This window comes from Eretmochelys imbricata, chromosome 5 (genome assembly GCF_965152235.1).
Source record: "Eretmochelys imbricata isolate rEreImb1 chromosome 5, rEreImb1.hap1, whole genome shotgun sequence".
Classification (NCBI taxonomy): domain Eukaryota; kingdom Metazoa; phylum Chordata; order Testudines; family Cheloniidae; genus Eretmochelys; species Eretmochelys imbricata.
The window spans coordinates 35962009-35988117 of record NC_135576.1 but is presented as its reverse complement, the minus strand read 5'-3'; positions in this window follow the sequence as shown (position 1 = coordinate 35988117).

Below are 26109 nucleotides of genomic sequence, written 5' to 3'. Positions count from 1 at the left end.
CCCGACCCCGCACCCTGGCTGGAGCACCACACAGGCAGAGCGGGGCAAGCCTCTGTGCCCTGACCCCACTCCCTGGCAGGAACCCTGGGCAGGTGGGCGGAGCGGGGCAAGCACTGTGGCCAGAGCAGAGCCGGGGCTACGGGGTGGGCCTGGATGGTATGTGGGTGGGCCACTGCAAACTTGGATCACAACAGATCTCACGTCAGATTTACCCACTCCAAATTGATGCCCCTCTGACCAGTAGCAGTCTGGTCTTGCAAGCTTCCACAGAGCTATTGCCACTCACTTCTCCACTGTCAGAGCAGCTCTCATTTTAGAATTGCTGCGCTTCAGGGCTGGGGAAAGCTCTTCACACAGTTCCTGGAAAAACAACGAGGAGTCCTTGTGGCACCTTAGAGACAAACAAATTTATTTGGGCATAAGCTTTTGTGGGCTAGAACCCACTTCATTAGATGCATGGAGTGGAAAATACAGAAGCAGGTACAAATACATGAAAGGATGGGCGTTGCCTTACTAAGTGTGAGGTCAGTCTAACGAGATAAATCAATTAGCAGCAGGATACCAAGGGAGGAAAAATAACTTTTGAAGTGGTAATGAGAGTGGCCCATTACAGACAGTTGACAAGAAGGTGTGAGTAATAGTAGGGAGAAATTAGTATTGGGGAAATTAGGTTTAGGTTTTGTAACAACCCAACCACTCCCAGTCTCTATTCAGGCCTAATCTGATGGTATCCAGTTTGCAAATTAATTCCAGTTCTGCATCTTCACGTTGGAGTCTGTTTTTGAAGGTTTTTTTCGAAAGTTCTGCAGCCACTGCTTGTCTGCAGCTGCATAACAATGCAGTCCCACCAGTCAGTGCTTGTTTCCCGGGCCCAGAAACGGCACTCAACCGGGTCAAGGTGATGCGTGACTGTCGTCAGCAACTGCGAATTCCTCTGCTCCATGTCTTCCAGCAGGGCTGCTTGCATGGCATCACATTATTCTGTGCAGCAGCTCCTGTTTCGGCTGTGTAAATACTCCAGGATAAGGACGAGTAATGCTCACAACAACAGTGTACAGCTGAACGGGGACCATGCTTATCGTGCTATGGTGTTTGCACGGGTAACGCAGGCTTACAAAAAAAGGTGCGAAAAAGGCTTGGTTTGTTTGCTGTTGATTTCAGGGAGGGAGGGAGATAAGTGCATCATGGGAGGCTGATGCCATGTTCCCATAACCACCCGCGCCAATATTTTGGTCCCATAAGGCACTGCAAGCCCAACCCAAAATTCCACTCGGCTATGTGCACTGTGGGATAGCTACCCACAGTGCAGTGCTCCGTGCGTCAATGCAAGCCCTGCTAGTGAGGATGCACTCTGACAATACAATGAGTGTAGTGTGGACCCGCAAGATCGACTTGCTTAAATTGGAGACTCGATGTCGATTTACATGAAGTCGACTCAACTTTGTAGTGTGGACATGGTCTCAGTCATTGCCTCCATTCTCTTTTCTTTCACATTGTATGCACATTTCTTCTTATACCTTTTCTACCCCTTAATCTCAAAGGGCCAAATACAGGCACCTGTTGCACAGATACTTAATAGAATACCTGCAACCTTCAGGGACAGAAGTAACCTGGGCCTGTTCTTCCTCCTCCCCGCAACTCACTATTTTGCCTCCGCATAAAGCACATGGAAGCTTGTAGGATTAGGCCCGGGGCGGTGCCTCCCCTGGTGCTGCTGCTGCCTCCGGATGCCCCGTTGCAGGTTTGGCACGGGAAGATTTTGCTTTATTATGCCCCATTCAGGTTCCGGGGCAGTGGCTGAGGCATTATGTGCTATTCAGCTTCCTGGGTTCCTCAGTAATCTCCCTGGACTGCAGCGAGATTACTGAGGAACCCAGGAAGCTCAGTAGCAGATACTGCCTCCTCAGCCGCCCCAGAACTTGCATGGGGCATATCAAAAGCTCAGGTTCGCCTTCAGGAAGAGATGCTGCGGCTCTTCCTGGGCGGCTTGAGGTCTGGGGAGCGGAGGGGAGGAGAGGCTGCGGCTGGCCCAGGGCTCCTCCAGGCAAGAGGGGGTAGGGGGCTCAGGGATCCTCCGGGCAGGTGTGTGTGTGTAGGGGGGGCCTCAGGGCTTTGGCCAGCCATGGGCTCCACCGGCCGAGGGAGGGGGTGTTCGGGGCTAATCCAGGTAGGGGGCTTACTCTGGCCGTAGGGAGGAAGGGGGTCTCGGGGCTCTGGCTTGGCGGGGGTGGGGGGGTAGGGCAGACAGGGCGGAGCCAGGGGGTAGCCGCCCCGAAACAGGGCTCCACCCGCCACCCATGAATAGCCCCTTTCTTTGCAGCACATTTTGGTCAATGTCATTGCAGTTTTAAATTTAAGAGAATTGGTTTTGTTACTGAGAAAGAGTTGTACTTGTGGCACCGTAGAGACCAACAAATTTATTTGAGCATAAGCTTTCGTGGGCTAAAACCCATTTCATCGGATGCATGCAGTGGACAATACAAGAGGAAGATATATATATATACACTGAGAACATGAAAACATTGGTGTTGCCATAGACACTCTAAGGAGAGTGATCAATTAAGGTGAGCTATTATCAGCAGGAGAAAAAAACCTTTTGTAGTGATAATCAGGATGGCCCATTTCCAACAGTTGACAAGGTGAGAGTAACAGTGGGGGCGGGAGGGGGGGAAATAAGCATGGGGAAATAGTTTTACTTTGTGTAATGACCCATCCACTCCCAGTCTTTATTCAAGCCTAATTTAATGGTGTCCAGTTTGCAAATTCATTCCAATTCAGCAGTCTCTCGTTGGAGTCTGGTTTTGAAGTTTTTTTATTGTAATAATGTGACTTTTAGGTCTGTAATTGAGTGACCAGGGAGATTGAAGTGTTCTCTGACTGGTTTTTGAATGTTATAATGCTTGACGTCTGATTTGTGTCCATTTATTCTTTTCCGTAGAGACTGTCCGGTTTGGCCAAAGTACATGGCAGAGAGGCATTGCTGGCACATGATGGCATATATCACCATTGCTGCCAGCAATGCCCCTCTGCCCCTCTGCCATGTACATTGGTCAAACCGGACAGTCTCTATGGAAAAGAATAAATGGACACAAATCAGACCTCAAGAATTATAACATTCAAAAACCAGTCGGAGAACACTTCAGTCTCCCTGGTCACTCGATTATAGACCTAAAAGTCGCAATATTACAACAAAAAAACTTCAAAACCAGACTCCAACGAGAGACTGCTGAATTGGAATTAATTTGCAAACTGGACATCATTAAATTAGACTTGAATAAAGACTGGGAGTGGATGGGTCATTACACAAAGTAAAACTATTTCCCCCCCACACCCCACTGCTACTCTGACCTTGTCAGCTGTTGGAAATGGGCCATCCTGATTGTCACTACAAAAGGTTTTTTTCTCCTGCTGATAATAGCTCACCTTAATTGATCACTCTCATTATAGTGTGTATGGCAACACCCATTTTTTCATGTTTCTCTGTGTGTATATATATATATACATCTTCCTACTGTATTTTCCACTGCATGCATCCAGTGTGGTGGGTTTTAGCCCATGAAAGCTTATGCTCAAATAAATTTGTTAGTCTCTAAAGTGCCACAAGTCCTTCTCGTTCTTTTTGCTGATACAGACTAACACGGCTACCACTCTGAAACCTGAGAAAGAGTTGCTTACCAATATGGAGATGAAAAAAGCATCTCCATGTAGGCATTTCCTGATACTTCTCTTTGCCAAAAGTAAAGCAGTGGAGCAGGAGTGGCCTTGGTATTAGGACAGGCTGATGCATGTAATGCATATCATTAAAAATAGTTTGCACAAAGAAATGGTTATTTTGCCTAAATCAAGCTGGACTCAGAAGCTAATTAAGTACAGACTTTTTCCATGGTTATATGCAGTTTCTGAATTCCTATAACACAAACTGTTTTAGACGATAAGTTAAATACAGAATGCATTGAGTTTGGTAGAGAAAGTTTAAAGGTCTGCATTTTCCCACCAAAGCTATTTGATATCAACTACAGAGTGGGTGTGTGTGTGTGTGGAAGGGTTATGACCTCTTTTATTTTTACAACCATTGCCATGATTTCATAATACTGGCAGCAGTCACTCCGAGTGAGGGACTAGACTTTATTACTATAATTATATGCTAGAATGTGGGTTTTAAAACAGAAAAACTTTTCTATAGATAATAAATGCCAATGGCAAAATCATTTTATTCAACAAATGGTCCTTTAGCAGTGTTATGAATATTATATTAACCTCAGTAAAAACTATGCCAAAAATGTCTACTGTTCATGGGTCAAGTTCTGTGTTCTTACAGTATCTTTGTTCTAAGAAATGAATGTACTTAGCAGTTATAATATGTAGAATTATAGACATGTAGGGCTGGAAGGGACCTCAAGAGATCACCTAGTCCAGCCCTCTGCACTGTGGCAGGACCAAGTTAGACCTAGACCATCCCTGACAGGTGTTTGTTCAACCTGTTCTTAAAAACCTCCAATGATGGGGATTGGACAACCTCCTTTGGAAGCATGTTCCAGTGCTAAACTAGCCTTATAGTTAGAAAGTTTTTTCCCCTAATATCTAACCTAAATCTCCCTTGCTGTGGATTAAGCCCATTACTTCCTGTCCTACCTTCAGTGGACACTGAGAACAATTGGTCACCGTCCTCTTTATAGCAGCCCTTAATATATTTAAGGACTGTTATCAGGTCCCCACTCCGGCTTCTTTTCTCAAGACTAAACATGCCCAGTACTTTTAACCTTTTCTCATAGGTCAGGTTTTCTAAACTGTTTATCATTTTTGTTGTTCTCCTCTGGTTCTCTCCAATTTATCCACATCTTTCCTAAAGTGTCGCACTCAGGTTGGACACAGCATCGGAGCTGAGGCCTCACCAGTGCCGAGTGGAGCAGGACAATTACCTCCTGTGAATTACATATGACACTATTGTTAATACACCCCACAGTGATATCAGCCTTTTTTGCAACTACCTCAGTCTGTTGACTCATATTCAATTTGTGATCCACTATAACCCCCAGATCCTTTCCAGCAATACCACCACGTACCCAGGTATTTCCCATTTTGTCATTGTGTTTTTGATTTTTCTTTCTTAAGTGTAGTACTTTGCACTTGTCTTTATTGAAGACCAATTCTCCAATTTGTTAAAGTCATTTTGAATTCTAAACCTGTCCTCCAAAGTGCTTGCAACCCCTCCTGGCTTGGTGTCATCTGCAGATTTTATAACCACACTCTCCACTCCATTATCCAACTCATTAATGGCACTTTTCCTTTTCCAAGCATTTAACAGGCATTATTTATTAAGCTACACGTCACCCCATTGTAGAAGGTAAGTATTCGTCCTGTTTTACACACAAGGAAACTGAGGAAGAGAGGTTGAGATTAAAATTTCAAACATGCCCACTGCATGGGTGGCTTTATTTTTGGGTGCCCAACTTCAGATACTTTGAGCCACTGGAGAGAGGATGAGAGAGACAATGAATCAAACACATGATTGGTGTTAGTCATGCCACTTACTGCACTAGTGGAAGGCACTCAGATACTGCAGTGCTAATAGGGGCATAAAAACTAGAATGAATAGACCCTTGGACTTGATGTTCAGAGGCCCTGAGTCCCAGCAACTCCCATTGACATTAGACCTGTTGGTGATCACTCTCTCTGAAAATCAGGCCCAGAGTGTCTCAAGTTGGCAACCCAAAATAAGGAGGCATGCATAGTCAGAGGTCACTGGTAGAAATGTTGGCCTAAGTGACTTGTCCCAGGCCACAGATGGATTTGCTGTCAGAGCTGGGCGGATTCTGGAGTTCTTACGTCCCACTCCTGCTCTAAGACCACGTCTCTCTCAAACATAAGCTGTCAAGATAGACCTGTATGTCTCAACAAGATAGATGTTTCAAAAGCTATGAGCTAAGCAGGCACTCTCTACACTTTAGTTAATAGGATTAGATATCTAGTAAAATGAATAAACCCAGCACATAAACATTATCCTTTATATTTTCCTTTTATTTCCTCCCCTCTGTTTTCAGATAACCTGACAGAGGCATTGGGAACGGTGCAGCCATCTCAGCTGACATTTAGGCTACTGCGGTACTAGAGAGCTTACAGTGATGCAGCTGCACCTATGCACGGCAGTAAGCTGGCTACTGTAGCCACGCTGCGCTACAGGAGAGAGCTCTCCCATCGGCCGAACTGCTCCAGCCCCTGCGAGTGGCAGCAGCGCTCTCCTACGGACATAGCTGTGTCCATAAATCAGCATAATTTATGTCTCTCCGGGGAATGGCTAATTCACACCCTTGAGCGACATAATTTATGTCGACTTAAGCTGTAAAGCAGCCATAGCCTTGGTCTTTGTTTCAGTTTTTCATAAAAAGGGACAGAGAAGGACGGATAAATACAATAGGGCATCTTACTTAAATTAGTAGATACTGTGAGGTGATGAGTCGTCCATGAACTGGGGCCTGATGTGGGGATGAGTCATTCCTGTGTTAGGCTCCAGCCAATCCATAAGCCAGGAGCTGGCCTGCTGACTCACGGGTGAAACAGCAGCTCAGTCTGGTCAGTGCTGCTTCATGGCTTGGAACTATCCTCTGTGCAGAGGTGCTGGAACTAAGGGTCCTGGGAGTGCTGCTGCATCCCCTGGCTTGAAGTGGTTTCCATTATATACGGGGTTTACAGTTTGGCTCTCAGCACCCCCACTACACAAATTGTTCCAGCACCCCTGCCTCTATGGCTACACTTGGGGGCTTATAGCAGCACAACTGCGTCGGTGTAGCTGCGTCCTGTAAGCTCTCTGTGTAGCTGCTCTAAACTGAAGAGAGAGAGCTCTCCCTTCAATTTAATCATTCCAGCCCCACACGAGAAGCTCTCCCACTGACATAAGCACCAGAGGGGACAGCACTACATCTGCATAAATTATCTTCCTCAGGGGTGTGGCTAATTTACACCCCTGAGCGGCAGAACTTAAATTGTAAAGTAGCCATAGCCTAATATCCTGGGACCAACATGGCTACAACAACACTCCTGCAAATAACAATGAGCCAGACACAATGCTTTTAGCCGTGCAAATATTTACAAATCAGTATAGTCTGCCATCTCTAATTAGCACATATTCTGTTTGGTATCAAATCATAGTCTAAAAAAATCCATATTTGTGAATATCAGGCATCAACAAAAATTGCAATTACACAACTTTTTCACAGAAAATTTAATTTTAGAAATAGACAGTTTAAATTTAATACTTACATTCAGGCTTGTCAGAATTTGATTTTTTAAAAAAATTTGACAGATAATATTGATGTTTATTTGTAAACATTTTTATTTGTATCAATTTACATTTTAACAGTTATGAGAAACTATGGGATGGTCAGACAATTATTTAATGACAGCAGCCAAAGTTGAAGTTTAATAACCATTAAAACACAAATTGTGAACATCATGTGTCAAAACATACAAAGTAAATATTCTTAAATCAAACTCTCATAAGTTCCCAATCAGCATTTTTCTTACTTTGCCTATCTGTACATTTCTATTATCATCTATGGAAATATTTTTTCATTGGTATGTGCGTGTTCAGTGAAATTAGTGTTTACCAATAAAAATCTAATACTTCTATGCCTACATATATTCATATTAGATGGAGTTCCTAAAGGTCAAATGGACTTTGCAAAGGTCATATTGGAATATGAGTATAACCACAGGGAGGGAAAACTAAAGGCTTATCCAAAGCAGTCAGAAGATGACTCTGTAATGCAATACTGATGATAAATGATCAGTAATTCAATTGTGAAGCACCATTGCCTGGGTTTTATCTATCAATAAGTCTTTGGTCAGACTGAAATAAAGTTCAGTCTGGGGTGCCTGTCACTTGTCCTCACTCCCTTGCTAGAAATGCAGATTTCAGAGTAGCAGCCGTGTTAGTCTGTATCCGCAAAAAGAAAAGGAGGACTTGTGGCACCTTAGAGACTAACACATTTATTTCAGCATAAGCTTTAGTGAGCTACAGTTCACTTCATCGGATGCATGCAGTGGAAAATACAGTGGGGAGATTTATATACACAGAGAACGTGAAACAATGGGTGTTACCATACAGACTATAACAAGAGTGATCAGGTAAGGTGAGCTATTACCAGCAGGATAGCAGGGGAGGGGGAGAAACCTTTTGTAGTGATAATTAAGGTAGGCCATTTCCAGCAAGAATGTGTGAGGACGGGGGGGGGGGAGGGGGGAATAAACATGGGAAAATAGTTTTACTTTGTGTAATGACCCATCCACTCCCAGTCTTTATTCAAGCCTAATTTAATGGTGTGCAGTTTGCAAATTAATTCCAATTCAGCAGTCTCTCGTTGGAATCTGGTTTTGAAGTTTTTTTGTTGAAGAATTGCCACTTTTAGGTCTGTAATTGAATGACCAGGGAGATTGAAGTGTTCTCCAACTGGTTTTTGAATGTTATAATTCTTGACGTCTGATTTGCGTCCATTTATTCTTTTACATAGAGACTGTCCGGTTTGGCCAATGTACATGGCAGAGGGCATTGCTGGCACATGATGGCATATATCACATTGGTAGACGTGCAGGTGAACAAGCCTCTGATAGTGTGGCTGATGTGATTAGGTCCTATGATGGTGTCCCCTGAATAGATATGTGGACACAGTTGGCAATTGGCTTTGTTGCAAGGATAGGTTTCTGGGTTAGTGGTTTTGTTGTGTGGTGTGTGGTTGCTGGTGAGTATTTGCTTCAAGTTGGGGGGCTGTCTGTAAGCAAGGACTGGCCTGTCTCCCAAGATCCGTGAGAGTGATGGGTCATCCTTCAGGATAGGTTTTAGATCCTTGATGATGCTTTGGAGAGGTTTTAGAAATGTAGGTGTGACAATCAGGGTCCAGCCACACTAAGGGGAAAACAGAAGGTTTAAATCCCCAAAATAAACTATTAAATCAATAGCTTGCTCACTATGATATTATACAAATATACTGAGTAAGTTGTTTTATGAAAGCTAACAATGTTCTGAATGTGATAGTCATGATGAGATACGTATACAAACCATTGTTATCAATTTATGCATTTGTGTACATAGAAAACTGTGCTCATAAACTTCAGCGTGGGGAGTAGTCAGGCAGGGAGTGGCACCCCTCCAGCCAATCTTTTACATGAAAGCAGCTTCAAGTACCCATCCATTATCCTGCCCAGGAAAGGACAATGCTGGACCATTAAAGTTAATGCAAAGACATTGAGACAACGGGGAATTTCCCCACTTTGAATATCTATAGTGATTGAAGGGGGGAAAAACCTCTGCAAACCCTTTTCAAATTGAAAGCATTTGAAGGGAAGTCTATCCAGAAACCGAGGGACAGCTTCTAGGCAGGAAGCTGTCTGTGAACACTGGATTCCCCCTTGGCTAGGGAGTATGCTGGGAAACTGTTCAAAGGCAATAGCTAAGTTGTATTAGAAAAGGGAAGTGTAAACCCCGCGTCTGGATATTTATTTTCTGTGTAACATGTAGATGTTTGCTTCTCTCATTATCTCATCCTTGAATCGGTGGTTTTCTATATAGGGTTGCCAACCCTCCAGGATTGTCCTGGCATCTCCAGGAATTTAAGATTAATCTTTAATTAAAGTTTGTCATGTAATGAAACCTCCAGGAATATGTCCTACCAATCTTGGCAACCCTATTAAATAAAATCTTTGTTTATTTTTACCCCAAGCAGGTAAAACTTGTGCGCAAACTGTATGGAGTGTAAGTGCCAAAGTAAGCTGGTATCTGGGGGGTGATTTCATGCCTTCAGGGGGGATGAACCAGAGGGGAATGGCCCAAGTATGGAGTGCTTAAGAACTCAGGCAGGAGGGATTTGGGGAAAACTTTGGACTGGAGGGGCTGTTGGAGTCACCTTGCAAGGAGTGACTAGCTTGGTGAGAGCCAGGGTGAGACCCTCTGTTTGTGGGCAGGCTACTGGTGTCAGGGAGTCATAGTCAAATGGCACCCAGGCACCCCGAAGCTACCGGGAAGGCAGTGACAGAATCCTTCCCTAGTCTGCAAAAAGAAAAGGAGTACTTATGGCACCTTAGAGACTAACAAATATTTTCCACTGCATGCATCCAATGAAGTGAGCTGTAGCTCACGAAAGCTTATGCTCAAAAAAATTTGTTAGTCTCTAAGGTGCCACAAGTCCTCCTGTTCTTTTTGCGGATACAGACTAACACAGCTGCTACTCTGAAACCTTCCCTGGTCTGGGTGATCCTCAAAATGTCACAGCAGGTAGACTGGAGACATTAAAGTAGGATCCTCATGACATGGGACTGACTGCTGCCGCCCCACTGTTTGTATGAGTGATTGCCCCAGGACTGGGAGATAAGGGGGATCTATAGCTGAGACCACTGCCTATCATGCTGACCAATAAAGTCCCGTTTTTTCATTGTACTCTCCCATTAGCCTGTCTGTATCCAGCTGTTGTATCTTGACTTAGACTGTAAGCTCGCTGGGGCGGGGACTGGCTATTTGTTGTAGGATTGTACAGCACCTAGCGCAGTCAGGTCTGGTCCATGACTAAGGCTTCTAGGGACAAAAGCAATACAAAAAGGAAATAATAAAGCAATCTATTTATATAAGAGTTTGCCACTGATGAGAACGATGTTGGCACCAGCAGGGCCCAGAGTTCTGTGTTGCCTGCCCCACCAGTCACTGAGAATACAGAATCCTTTGGATAGCAGAAAAAGGAATCTTGGGTAAATGATGATTTATTATTTATATTGCACCAACAGTGGGGTGGGGGACCACAAGATGCCAGTGCTGAAGAATTTACAGTCCAAAAATCGGACTCTGTCACCCTTAGCTCTCTCTGGTTTCAATAGGGTTACTTGCAGAGTACGGTGGTACCCCATGTAAGGATGGCAGAGTTGGGTCCTATGTCGTGATAATGAAACTGGTATAAAAGAGGGAAAATGGTTTCATACAAAGCTCAATGCTACTGTTTAAACTAAGAAGAAGCCCCAGTACTCACAGGGCTCACAATTGGCACTGGATCTTTTGTGGCAAGGAAGGCAATGATTTGTGTAAGTGTTTATTCATGCCCTCTGGGAGTTGGGGGATAAAATACTGAAGGTGATGACAGTTTCAAAAGTGGTTGATCACAATTATCTAACCCAGTGTTCAAGGGAAGATGCCAGTGTACCCATTTAAATGCCTAGCAAGGGCTGGACTTACCATTACAGCTTGATTCTTCTCCTTCTTTCCCTTAATCGACATTGTCTTTTCCATGCTTAATGTTCAGTCTCACAGTACCCAGCAACTGCAGCAGTTCTCTATTTTCCATTCAGAGGGATTCAGGGTGCAAAAGCTAGTGATAAGCTATTACCAGCAGGACAGTGGGGTGGGAGGAGGTATTGTTTCATGGTCTCTGTGTGTATATAATGTCTTCTGCAGTTTCCACGGTATGCATCCGATGAAGTGAGCTGTAGCTCACGAAAGCTCATGCTCAAATAAATTGGTTAGTCTCTAAGGTGCCACAAGTACTCCTTTTCTTTTTGCGAATACAGACTAACACAGCTGTTACTCTGAAAAAAGGGTGCAAAAGATCATTCATGTTCTATATGGCCACTTCAGACTTGTGGATTGGAAACACTGACTGATAAATTTCAAAACAAGTTATCTGAGTCCACAGGGACGGAGTGGAACAGGCATAAGAGAATTTGTAATTTTTTTTTTTTATTTCCAAAAATCCACCCAGTTAGTAAGTCTTGGGGCACATCTACAATATCTGATAAAAACATACAGGAGCCTATTCTTATCCCCGCTTGGTCATATGGGGTCACAAGGGGCCAGATGAGAATTCTCCTGACATAGAAGCAGTGTAGGGCTGACATAAGCAGCCCTGTGGGCCCCCACCATCCTCGCCCCAGTGTAGAGAGTGTCCAAGAGTCATGCCTTAGAGCAAGAGGGGGAATGCTTCGATGCTTTCGGGGCTGCGGCACAACATGGAAGCAGCCACGGACAGGCAAGTTGGGCCCCGATATGTGCGAGGCTAAGAGTGGCTTAAAGCTTTGAACAATCTTTACACCTTGTCCTATCTGAGCTGTGCTTCTCAGGAGGTGCCGCCCCAAATGTGTGACACAATTTTATTACTTTTAGTAAAAAATAGGAAAGATATTCCCCAAATAAAGTGAATACTAACCCACCCATATCATTAGCTTGAGCTGGCCCATTGTCCCCAAATGTTTAGTTTCTCTTATTGCTCTTTTGGTACCAGAAGAACCCAAGTCAAACAACTAGTTTAGAGAGCAAAGCATATTTATTTGGTTCCCGTGATCTGCGACTTAGGATTGCCTTTCTGAGATGACCTTAGCTGCAAAGGCTAAGACCTGGGATGAACTGGCTTGTTGTTATTGCAAGGCGGAATCTCTGAAGTAAATTTTATTGACCATGGGAGTAAAGAGAATGTGCCCATGCCGATTGTCTAGGAGGTGCAGTAGAGCTGTCTGAAGGAAATCAGTTTGGATTTGCAAAATTTTTGGAGAGAAAAACGGAGATTTTCACAATTGTGTGCAAAGTGTGCATGAAAGCAAAATTCACATGAATCCTCCCACAGCTCCCACGGAGGCAATCATCTCCATAACAGTTTCCGTGTAGGCCAGTGCCTACAAGGGAGGACTGATCCCTAAGGGAACACTCAGGTTGAAATCTACATTGAACAAAAAATGAAATAGCCTTCTCCGTTAGTAATAACACTTCAGAGTATTAAACGCGAAAGAATTTGAAAATCTAACTTAGCCCATTTATGGGATTGCTTTGCTTTTTGTAGGTCAGGTGGTTAGACAAAGAATATAAAGGAAACTAGGGCCTGATGATACAGACTGGAGTGTGGCTTGGACTACATGCCGGCACAAGGGAGTAAGAATTACCTTTGCAAGGTACATTGGATACAGCCACCTAGGAATAAGCAGGCACTATCAGTGATGCCAAGCTTGGAGCAGGTGAGTAGGGAGGGGTGGGGAATAAGCAAAGCTTTAGCTTCAACTCCTTCTCGTTGGCTAGCACAACTGAGCCAGTGCAGGGATGCCATGAGGTGCTGCTGGTATGAGCCAACATCAAATTACTACCACCTTGGAGCAAGGAGAAAGTAGGGGAGGAATTGCGACTTACAGTGAGTTTCAGAGTCACAATGCCTTCTGAGGCTGTACGCTCCACACCCCCCTCGTTCAGAGCTGTGTGTGTAGGGTTGCCAGCCGGTGTCTGGTTTTCGACAGGAAAATCGGGTTGAAAAGGGAACCTGGCAGCGTCCTGTCAGATTTACTGACTGGACACTAAAAGTCTGGTTACTGCGGGCTGTGGGGGAAGTGGCAGCAGGTTACCCGGCCCTGACGTGACAGCTCCCACAGCAGCATGCATGCACCAGCTTGGGCAGCAGGCATCCACTTTGAGTAGTATGGTTTGCAGGGCTGTGTGGTGGAGGACAGAGTGCAGCACATGGCAAGCAGGGTAAGGGGCCCCCAGCGGGCACAGAATGTGCCCCAGGAGGGAAGGAACACAAGCTGCCCTGCTAGCTAGCACTTCCCCCGGCCATGATCTCAGGCAGCTCCGGGGCGGGGAGGGCTCGAGCGGGCAGGAAAGGGGGCTTCCGGGCAGGCACTGCAAAGGGAGGTGGGCGGCTGCCGGGTAGGAGGGCCACGTCCTAGCTCACCAGAAGGACTGCCTGGCTGCTCCAGTGAGGCTGCAGCACTCTTCTGACCTGTACTCCCAGGCAGCCTGCTGGAGCTGGGGTTTGCAAGTCCCTTGGGGCTGCTCATGCTGGAGTTGAAGGAGGAGAGCAGAAAGCAATGGGAGGGTGAGGGGAGAGGAGTGCGTGGGGGGCAGGTCCTTGAGGGAAAAGGCAGGGCAGGAGCAGGACTTTGGGGGAAGAGGTGGGACAGAGGCTAGGCCGTTGGGGAAGAGGTGGGACAGGGGTAGGGTGAGCAGATGTCCCGATTTTATAGGGACAGTCCCGACTTTTGGGTCTTTTTCTTATATAGGCTCCTATTACCCCCCACCCCAGTCCTGATTTTTCACATTTGCTGTCTGGTCACCCTAGACAGGGGCAGGGCCTCAGGAGAAGGGGTGGAGCAGGGTCAGGGCCTTGGGGGAAGAGGTGGGGCAGGGTGGGTCCACTTTTCAGACATTAGAAAGTTGGTCACCCTAACTTTGCCTAAACTCACAATCTAGTCCAAGGTGTTTAATGAGCACTCAATAGTCTGGTTTATCTGGTAAGAAGGCACAGAAGTGTTCATTACGCTGCATGATCACTCAGCTCACACTTTGGGAAGCATTGGGAGCTAAGCACAGTTAGTAGTATGGTCTCCCTTGTGTCAGTAGTCTCATATCTAGACTTGCAGTCCTGAAAACCCTTGCTAAGATAGTATGGTTTCTCATGGTAGTGAACTTTAAATACAGGCAAAAGCTTATATAAAAACATACAGATTTTTATTGTAAAAATATATTAAGAAAAACAAGACAAAATGATCTTAAACACAGCAGGCTTCAGCTTAAAAATCTCTGAGATATCTTAAGTCACAATAACGTGCCCTCAGAAAAAGTGGGGATTCAACTCTTCCAATAAAAAAACTACTTCCTCTGTTGTTGCCAAGGCTGCAGTGTAGAGGCAACCTCTTTCCCAGCATGCTCAGCTGGTCCTTTAAATTTGGGAAAGACCAGCAGTTGCAGTCGTAAGGTTGCCATTTTGCATCTGTTAAGTATTTTTGATTCCTGTTATGTTTTCTTTGATTTCCCCCTGTCTGTTATTTCTGAGGAACTGACAAATCATCATATGAAAACACTTGTCAGTAATTTTTTTCCTAAGCTCTGGCCTTGGTCAGCTTCACTTTTGTTTTTAATAAGTTTCACTTTCTGGTTCTCATGCTCTAATTCAAGGATGCAACTTTTGGCTTTCAAACACTACAAGGAAATATTTAAGTGTAAATGCAATCCTTTTCACTGACTATTTCTTTAAAAAAACCCTCAGAAATAATTCTTACTTATATGCTTTGAAAAACCTTAAACAAAACTGATGGAGAAACCTAATCTACCTGACACTGGCCAATTTTTGTGCTGTTAGTGAGAGACACAGAAAGAGCACTGTTCAGATTTGCAGTTGCGGGTAAATTTGTCAAAATAAAACAGAGCTCATTTTAAAAAAAGGCAGTAGCAGCAGCATGCGTGCAAACAAACCAATGCTCGCTCACGAGCAACAGACAGTATGTAGAAGTGAGGTGTTCTAGTTAGACTTGACACAAGGGCAGGATCAATGTATGTGATTGGTGCCTCTTAAACATGATATATAAATAACCCAAGATTTTGCTCTGCTTGGCACCGTCACTGGGAAAATCCTTTGCCGCCTCGGGATTCCTTTTTTTGCATATTCGACAATGTCTTATTATGTAGGAACACACTTTCCTTTAACATGCCCGTCTTCTACCCCTCAGCCTCCCCCCCCCACCCCACGCTTTCCTTGGACAAGCACATTTATTGTGACAATGCCAAGAAAAACCCACTCTCCCTTTGTATTTGAGTCCTACCCACCCAACTCATTTTGTGCCAGGTCTTTGATGGAGTGCAGGATCTTTCTCCACACCATATTGTGAGCTATTTATTTTTTTTGCAGGATTCCCTTTCAAAATGCCAGTGTGATAGCATTTCATGACCTCCTGCACTGTCAGCTCCACCTCTTGTAACCCCTTGTGTTACATACAGATGAAGGGAGATATTGTGGCTTTTTATAAGACAGTTGGTGTTGTGGGGAGGGAATTGTAGAGGTGCCTGACAGCAACTTGTTGCTCTGTGGTTGACTGAACCAAAATACCCCCAGGGTAGAGCTGGTTGAAAAGTTCCAATGGTTTTTCCTGGGAAATTTTTGGAAGTTCCTTTGAAAAGCCATTTTTCATTTAAGAAAAGGGTCTCAGTGACAATTTTTCAGCCAGCAATATTGTACGGCTTTGTTGGCTTGTGAAGATTGGAATTGCAGCTTAGCCACTTTGGGCAGGATGCAGTATGTTCTTCTCTTCAACCTTCCACGGGCTCAATTCTGAGGGCCTGGTTCTCCATTGTCTTGTGTAAAAGTGGGGACAAAGCGTTGCCATTCTGCTTTGGTGGCATTGTTTGTACTCCCTTTGCACAGGTGTCAATGTCTACGCCAGCTACAAGAGAGTGCAGAATCTGGCTTTGGGGCCCAAATTTGATCCAGTACTGAGCCTTGCATAGGGATTAGGTAAGGAGGCACTGGTGTTTGCCCCTGGCCCATGTTAGTAAAGTAATCAACTTTCACTCTGGCTACGACAACTCTTCTGAACACGTTGACAGCTAGAGAAGAGTGAGGACATAGGTGTGCCCTAATGACACTCACATTCTGCCATTTCCACCCTTCTTACTCCCTACCCCAGAGGTATTTTCCAGCAGAGCCTTGTGACTGCTTTGCAGACAGGCTGCCTGCTTCACTGGTATAATGGCTGTGACACACCTCTAAAAATCTCAGGGAACAGCTGGGTTTTATGCCTTTCTCCCTCTCAGTGCCATCCATGTTGAGGAGAGAGCAGTAGATGACCCTAGGAGCTGCAGGTGGGGCAGGTTTAAAAGCCTTCTCCCTGTTTGGACCAGTTTTAAACCCTGTTCAAAACCAGTTTGGTAACCCCCAGTGTGAATGGGGCCTTTGTTAGTCATTGATGACTAGGGTGTTTTGAGAACTTGGGAAAATATGCTTGGCAAGTAAACTCACCTAGCTAATAATAAAAATGGTCTTCAAATTTGCCAGGCTTCTTTGCCTGAGGCAGGCACAATTAAAGTCAATGAATTGTTTAATGTGAGGGAGATAATAAGGGAAGGAAGAAAAAAGCATATTGTTCCTTGATGCTATCTTGTAATTTCTATTGTGTGGATCCTCCTCTGGATTGATGGCGTGTATCCTGCAGTTAGATCAAGAAGTTCAACAGAGAAACGCTCATCTATTGGAGGACTATATACTACCTTTGCAGAGGCATGATCTATGATCTTTTTCAGCTCTACCTAGGATGATCTAGATATTTGATTTTGGACTTGTTAACAGGCCTGACTTATTTTGTAGGAGCACTCCCAGTTGCATAGAAAGAGTTGTTTCAGGTAAAGCGGCACTAGGTACATTCCTCCTCCACAGGAGGCCCAGAACAGAGGAGTGTAGTATACAACTGCTTCTGAGGGGAAAGTAAAAATCCCGAGAGCTTCTTCTCTGCTGCCTCTGCCAATACACTCCTTCAGATTTTTTTTAAAAAAAGACAGGTTTCAGAGTAGCAGCCGTGTTAGTCTGTATTGGCAAAAAGAAAAGGAGGACTTGTGGCACCTTAGAGACTAACCAATTTATTTGCGCATAAGCTTTCATGAGCTACAGCTCACATCAGGAGCTGTAGCTCATGAAAGCTTATGCTCAAATAAATTGGTTAGTCTCCAAGGTACCACAAGTACTCCTTTTCTTTTTTTAAAAAAAGAAAAGACACCAAATATTTGTAACAGTCAGGACAAGAAACACCTCTGTTAAGTGAATCTAGATGAGAGTGGGGACTATCACCCTTGCTACCTGCCCGGACCAGGCCCATCTCCTGCTCCCTTCTCTGTTCTATTCACTATCACATATGTTATGGGGACACTGGTAGCCCTGAATTTTTTTTAAGAGACTCCGGAATCCCCCACAAAGCCATAGTCTCAGTCAAGAGCTAGTCGTATTAAGCAGGTATACTTTCCATAAACACCACTGATGCTTGTAAGAGTTATGCATGTTAAAGGACCCCTGCATATAATAGATTATGCACTTTGTCCTCTTCTCGTCAGGTGGGGCACAGATATCCTGAGCTTGAATTAAATGAATACCTCTTGGGGGACATATCTACACTGCTGCTGGGAGTGAGCCTCCCAGCACAGGTAGACAGACTTTGCTCTAAGTCAGCTTGAAGCTAGCGTGGTAAAAATAGCAGTGTGGATGTTGCAGCTCCAGCAGAGACTTGGGCTCTCAAGGAACTGAGCTTGGGAGGATAGTCCAAGTCTCTGCTGGAAATGTAGCATCCACACTGCTATTTTACCTGTGCTGGCTTGAGCTTGTCTTCCCAGGCTGAGATGTGCTCCTGGCTGCAGTGTAGACATACCCTAGTTAGTGCCATCTGTTCCAAATTCTGCTGTTCTTATTAGTCCTGCAACAGATTTTCTAGTGTCACAGAAAGTGTTAGAGGAGGGGGAGAGGTTATTCAACTGTGTATAATGTGGATTTTTGCTTGCTAGGGGGAGAGTCAGAAAGATAAACTATTCTCATGCTTCTGGTGTATACTGGTGGTGTCTACGAAAGTCAGGAAGAAAGTTCTCTTCCCCATGGTATAGGAGTGTACAGTGGTCTAGGATTGTTACGAACTTGGGGAGGAAGGACATTGTTTTCCTCTGGCAACAGTACCAGCCAAAGCCAGACAGATTGGCTGGACCTAATGGATTACTGGACAGTTGTGGTGTTTGGAGCTTTCTCTGTTGATGTGCAGTATAATTTATCATTTCGGTGACCAAGGAAATCAGCAACCTGTTGCCATGGATGGTGCCTAGCTAGAGGAGTGCCAAGATGGATTCCAAGCTCACCATTCAGCATTGTAGAAAAGACAGCTTGACCAGCCAGCTATATCAAAGCAGGAAAAGTCTAACACATCAGATTTTTAAGACTCTGGGTGAGTTTGGGGTTCACACTCCCAGTTACTGGCAAGTTTCTTTTTCAGCTTCATGAGCATTTTAATTCTGTTGATCCCTTTGCAGAGCCCATTAGCGAGTATTCCCAGTCCAGCAATCCTTCCTGATATATTCAGAGAATCCATGGTGTGAGCACTGTGCTGTCATGGGAATCTTGCAGCTGGTGCCTCCATACATGAGACATGCTGCAAGTTCCTTAGCTCTTGTTATCACTATAAATAATTCATTCATTGGAGAGGAAGGAAGAGCCAGGCATCTAATGCCACCACTGGGGCTGCTCAATAGCATAACTGTTTTTTCTTTGGTTGGTAGCCAGCATTGACACCATGCTGTTTTTAATTAGCTTTACTTTTGGTGGTTAATACACAGAGGATTGCATTAACAAATGGAGTAGAGAAGTAGCAGGCCTCCTCTAACTCAGGTGTGGCAGTTTAACCTGAAGAACCAGCCAGTTTTCTCTCTGTATGGGTTATGATTGTGTTGGATATAGTTATGGCACTGAAAAGTATTGTCATTTGGTTACCTGTGTACTGCATCTTTTAAATGTAGAACAGTCCCCTGGCCTAGTGCATGAGCAGCTGCCATTTTGGGCTTCACTTCAGGTGCAGAATATTAGAGCAAGTGGGTCTCTGTGTTCTCTCTCTATTTATAGTGACTTCATATTTGTTCTTCCTTTCTCTCTCATTTTCCCTGGTCTGAAATAAGTTAACCAAGATTGAAAAATGCTTCTTTTGATTTTTGTTGTTAGAAAACAAAATCTGGCATCTGGAGCTGGGTTTCCTTCGGCAACAGGAGGGCTGAGGGGAATTTTCGTGCATAATATTTTTGGGCTGATTATAGAGAGGGGTTGTTGTATATTGTTTTGCCAAGCTGTGGTTATCTTGTCTATGGATTGTATCTTTCTTTGAAGGCAGGGGGAGCTTGGTGTGTTTTATGATGGATTAAAGTGAAACAGATATCAGTTTTTTTTCTTATATTTTTAATGGGCTTTATTATGCTTACTGCCCAGCCCTGTGTGGGAGATAGTGCTGACACGACACCTTTGGAACTCCTGGAGAGCATCCGACTACAGGGAGCAGCGTGCACTCCCCCTGGACCCAGCTGTCAGAGCCACCCCTTCTCCACCCCTTTTAGCTAGACTATAGCAGCTGTGGGCTCTGGTTTTGTGCAACTCCTCTGCTTCCAGAAGTCAGAGACTGCATATGTGGAAGGAGAGGGTCATCGGGCCCTGTCTCTCCCCATCATGCTGTGGGCACCCATTCAAGGCCACGTACAATCTAGCCTTCAGTTGGAGTCTCCAGTCAATCACTGAGTTTTTGTGAAACTTTTTTTTACAAGACTATGCCTTACTCACATATAGAGGACAATTGACTTCAATGGGACTACTCGCTGGAGTCAGGGTTTGCAGGATCTGCTTTGATATCCTCCTCTTTCCTTTGTTTCTGTCACACATGTATTACAATTAACTCCCTCTGATGGGGTGCACTCATTCCGCACTGGACAGGGAAGGGTTAATTCCTCACTGTGGGCTGAAGAGGCCATGTCCCCATGGCCCTACTGGGCATGCCCCAAGTGTAGTGCTACTATAAAAGGGAGGTTTCAGAGTAACAGCCGTGTTAGTCTGCATTCGCAAAAAGAAAAGGAGTACTTGTGGCACCTTAGAGACTAACCAATTTATTTGAGCATAAGCTTTCGTGAGCTACAGCTCACTTCATCGATGACCCTGGCTGGCAGGACCCTGGCTGGCAGGAGCCGGCGGACGGAACCCCAGACCGGCAGCGGGTTGAGTGGCAGCGGGATGAGCCGCTCAGCCCACTGCTGGTCTGGGGTCCCGGCCACCAGTCCCGCTCAGCCCGCTGCCGGTCTGGGGTTCTGGCTGCCAGCCCCTTGCCAGCCAGGGTCCTGCCTGCAGGCCTTGCTCAGCCCGCTGCCGGCCTAGATGAACGGAACCCCAGGCCAGCAGCGGGCTGAGCAGGCCGGCGGTGTAAGACCAGCATTTTAATTTAATTTTAAATGAAGCTTCTTAAACATTTTGAAAACCTTGTTTACTTTACATATGACAATAGTTTAGTTATATAATATAGAGACTTATAGAGAGAGACCTTCTAAAAACGTTAAAATGTATTACTGGCACGCAAAACCTTAAATTAAGTGAATAAATGAAGACTCGGCACACCACTTCTGAAAGGTTGCCGACCCCTGGAGCAGGAGATTTGATTCTCCTGTTGCCTACACCAGTGTAAGTCTGGGGTAACGCCACTGAAGTGCTTCATCCACAACCCTTCTACGCTCAGGAAATCCCCAAACAACTGATTTAATTGTCTTCTCGGTGTGGTTCAAAACAGGCCCATTGGAGGCCAGGATCTTGCCCAACATCTTTGCCAAGAGGCTTAAGAAGGCTACTGTAGTGCATTAAAGCTGTTATCCTGCATGCAGAGCTTGCTTTCCAGGAGCCATTTCATTAAACAAAAGAAGAGCTTTCTCTCTAATCGAAATCTTTTAACATTGTCGCTGTTTGGTGTTAGAAACAGGTCCATGGGCATTATGCACAAAAAGGAAGAGAAACCTACAGCCCTCAATGTCCTTGGGGCAGCCAACAGCCAGGCTGCCAACTCGCCTCCCACGTTTGCTCAAAATATGGCCATGTTGTAACCATCTTACTTGTAATCTTACCTTAATTCCTGATAACTCTGCAGCTGGTTTCTGCACTAGCAACAGTAGATCTGATATTCCTTGACTCCTTGCTTGTTTGGTGTCCCATAGTTTGACAGGCTCTAGTGTCCTGCAGCACAAACAGCAGGAAGCTTGCAAACTTTTTCCAGGACTACTTTGTCTGATCCATCAAAAAAAAAAAATAAAAAAAGATCAGTGTGCTTGAAGCTCTCTTGGTTTGTAAAACACAATAATTACACGGAGAATGAAGAAGGGCAGAGGTTATGGGATTGTTACTTCGTTTCTAAATAGATCAGTGTATAGAGTGGACCAAGGCTATTACCTAATGCAAGCACGCTCTTGTTCTATGCTAAAACTCTCACATGTGCTAGAGAGCCCGTTACTGATCTAAGTGTGGATGATTTGATAATACTGTTATAAAGCTGGACAGTACAACAATACTGTTTGACTCTAAATTTACATCAAAAATTCCATTGGGGACAATCAGAACATAATGAACTCTGCATTTAAGTGTGAGCCTGGCAGCACTGTATTCAGATAGGCCAAGAATCATCACATTAATAAATGAGATGATGCAGCCATGTTTTGTAAACATACTGAAGGCAGACAAGCTCCCATGAAAAGTGGCAAGTCTGTGAAAATTGAAATGTTTAGTATTCTATTACATTCAAGGGTCACTTATAAAAATAAAATAAAATAAATAGATGCCGAGGCTGGAGGATTTCCAAATATGAGGGAACAAATCACTGACTAGAGAGAGAGGGGAACAGATGGGGCTTGATCATTGGACCTGAGCTTTCACTTTTGGTTATCTGTTTTACAATAAAAAAATTTCAGAAACAGACTCCAATGAGAGACTGCTGAATTGGAATTAATCTGCAAACTGGACACCATTAAATTAGGCTTAAATAAAGACTGGGAGTGGATGGGTCATTACACAAAGTAAAACTATTTCCCCATGCTTATTCCCCCCCCCCCAGCCCCGCACTGTTACTCACACCTTCTTCTCAACTGTTGGAAATGGGCCATCCTGATTATCACTACAAAAGGTTTTTTTCTCCTGCTGATAATAGCTCACCTTAATTGATCACTCTCATTATAGTGTGTATGGCAACACCCATTTTTTCATGTTCTCTGTGTATATATATATATCTTCCTACTGTATTTTCCACTGCATGCATCCGATGAAATGGGTTTTAGCCCATGAAAGCTTATGCTCAAATAAATTTGTTAGTCTCTAAAGTGCCATAAGTCCTCCTCGTTCTTTTTGCTGATACAGACTAACACAGCTACCACTCTGAAACATCTCAAATACAGTTACTAGAGGATTCACACACACACATCAGCAGAGCTTGGAGGAGACCCTTAGCCCTTCATCTTAAAAACACAGACTTCTACCACTTGAGCTATTTGGTTAGCAGTTCTTTATCCTCTGTGGGCAAGGCACAACTGGCGTTGTGTGTCTCTTTATGTGTCTCTCTCATACACACACACACACAGTGCGTGACACTGTGATAACCAGTAGGTGGGTATTACACAATTCCAACTTCATCTTCTGCTTACTCCTGTTATGACGTGCATAACAAGCATGACCTATTGCTCTGATCATGTCACCTCTCTCCTTGAATCTAGAGCAGTGAGAATAACTGATTTTTTTTTGACAGGTTTCAGAGTAACAGCCGTGTTAGTCTGTATTCGCAAAAAGAAAAGGAGTACTTGTGGCACCTTAGAGACTAACCAATTTATTTGAGAATGAGCTTTCGTGAGCTACAGCTCACTTCATCGGATGCATTCAGTGGAAACTGCAGAAGACATTATATACACAGAGATCATGAAACAATACCTCCTCCCACCCCACTCTCCTGCTGGTAATAGCTTATCTAAAGTGATCATCAAGTTGGGCCATTTCCAGCACAAATCCAGGTTTTCTCACCCTCCGCCCCCCCCCCCCCCCACAAACTCACTCTCCTGCTGGTAATAGCCCATCCAAAGTGACCACTCTCTTTAAAATGTGTATGATAATCAAGGTGGGCCATTTCCAGCACAAATCCAGGTTTTCTCACCCCCCCACCCCCCTCCAAAAACCACACACACAAACTCACTCTCCTGCTGGTAATAGCTCATCCAAAGTGACCACTCTCCCTACAATGTGCATGATAATCAAGGTGGGCCATTTCCAGCACAAATCCAGGTTTTCTCACTCCCCCCCCCCACAAACTCACTCTCCTGCTGGCAATAGCTCATCCAAACTGACCACTCTCCTTACAATGTGCATGATAATCAAGGTGGGCCATTTCCAGCATAAATCCAAGTTTAACCAGAACGTCGGTGGGGGGAGATAGAAAAAAACAAGGGGAAATAGGCTACCTTGCATAATGACTTAGCCACTCCCAGTCTCTATTTAAGCCTAAATTAATAGTATCCAATTTGCAAATGAATTCCAATTCAGCAGTTTCTCGCTGGAGTCTGGATTTGAAGTTTTTTTGTTGTAAGATAGTGACCTTCATGTCTGTGATTGCGTGACCAGAGAGATTGAAGTGTTCTCCGACTGGTTTATGAATGTTATAATTCTTGACATCTGATTTGTGTCCATTTATTCTTTTACGTAGAGATTGTCCAGTTTGACCAATGTACATGGCAGAGGGACATTGCTGGCACATGATGGCATATATCACATTGGTGGATGTGCAGGTGAACGAGCCTCTGATAGTGTGGCTGATGTTATTAGGCCCTTTGATGGTGTCCCCTGAATAGATATGTGGGCACAGTTGGCAACGGGCTTTGTTGCAAGGATAGGTTCCTGAGTTAGTGGTTCTGTTGTGTGGCATGTGGTTGTTGGTGAGTATTTGCTTCAGGTTGGGGGGCTGTCTGTAGGCAAGGACTGGCCTGTCTCCCAAGATTCGTAAGAGTGTTGGGTCATCCTTCAGGATAGGTTGTAGATCCTTAATAATGCGTTGGAGCGGTTTTAGTTGGGGGCTGACGGTGACGGCTAGTGGCGTTCTGTTATTTTCTTTGTTAGGCCTGTCCTGTAGTAGGTGACTTCTGGGAACTCTTCTGGCTCTATCAATCTGTTTCTTCACTTCCGCAGGTGGGTATTGTAGTTGTAAGAATGCTTGATAGAGATCTTGTAGGTGTTTGTCTCTGTCTGAGGGGTTGGAGCAAATGCGGTTGTATCGCAGAGCTTGGCTGTAGACGATGGATCGTGTGGTGTGGTCAGGGTGAAAGCTAGAGGCATGTAGGTAGGAATAGCGGTCCGTAGGTTTCCGGTATAAGGTGGTGTTTATGTGACCATTGTTTATTAGCACTGTAGTGTCCAGGAAGTGGATCTCTTGTGTGGACTGGACCAGGCTGAGGTTGATGGTGGGATGGAAGTTGTTGAAATCATGGTGGAATTCCTCAAGGGCTTCTTTTCCATGGGTCCAGATGATGAAGATGTCATCAATATAGCGCAAGTAGAGTAGGGGCATTAGGGGACGAGAGCTGAGGAAGTGTTGTTCTAAGTGAGCCATAAAAATGTTGGCATACTGTGGGGCCATGCGGGTACCCATAGCAGTGCCGCTGATCTGAAGGTATACATTGTCCTCAAATGTAAAATAGTTATGGGTGAGGACAAAGTCACAAAGTTCAGCCACCAGGTTAGCCATGACATAATCGGGGATAGTGTTCTTGACGGCTTGTAGTCCATCTTTGTGTGGAATGTTGGTGTAGAGGGCTTCTATATCCATAGTGGCCAAGATGGTGTTATCAGGAAGATCACCGATGGATTGTAGTTTCCTCAGGAAGTCAGTGGTGTCTCGAAGGTAGCTGGGAGTGCTGGTAGTGTAGAGCCTGAGGAGGGAGTCTACATAGCCAGACAATCCTGCTGTCAGGGTACACTAGGAATTCTGGAGGTGGGGAAGGGGAAATCATTTTGGGTTAACCGAAAACCAAATTTTGGGGGAATTTTCAGTGAACCAGAAAGTTGGAAAATTGTTTCTTTTGGGTTGAAAGAAATGTTTAATTCCGATTTAGGACATCTTTTTAACTTTAAAAAAAATTAAAGCAAGTGGTTAGATTTACAGGGGGACTTGGGTGCTGGGATGTGGCGTCTGTCCCACACTGGTCCATAAGGGGTTAAAGCAACCCTTTGGAGTTTGCACAGGAGGCAGCCCACCAGGAGAGCACTTATAGGGGCTGCCAATCAGGACCGGGCTGTGCCATATAAGAATGGCTGCTAGGCAGAGCAGCTTCAGTCACTCTGTGGAGCTCAAGGAGGGAGGACTGGCTGCCTTGAAGAAAGAAAGAAAGAAAGAAAGAAAGAAAGAAAGAAAGAAAGAAAGAAAGAAAGAAAGAAAGAAAGAAAGAAAGCACCTAGGATAGAGCAGTGCTGGGCAGGATCAGGGGAGGGGAGTGACAGACTGAGGCCCTGAGACAAGGGCGGAGAAGGTTCTAGGGCTACGGGGAAGTGGCCCAGGGAAATAGACTGTGGGGTTGGAGGGGACGCAGCACGTGGCTGCCAGCTATATGGTTCCTGGGCCGGGACCTGGAGTAGTGGGTGGGCCTATGTCCCCTGCTCCCCAGTTTGCTGCCACTCGCCACTGAGGAGGAAGTGGCTGGACAGTGGATGGCTGGTTCCCCGGAAGTGGGGAGAACCGAGTGGGGCACAGCCGGAGGGCTGTGTCCGGAAGAGGACACCGCAACATGGGTCCTGGAGCAGAAGTGACGGCGGCGAGACGTCACCA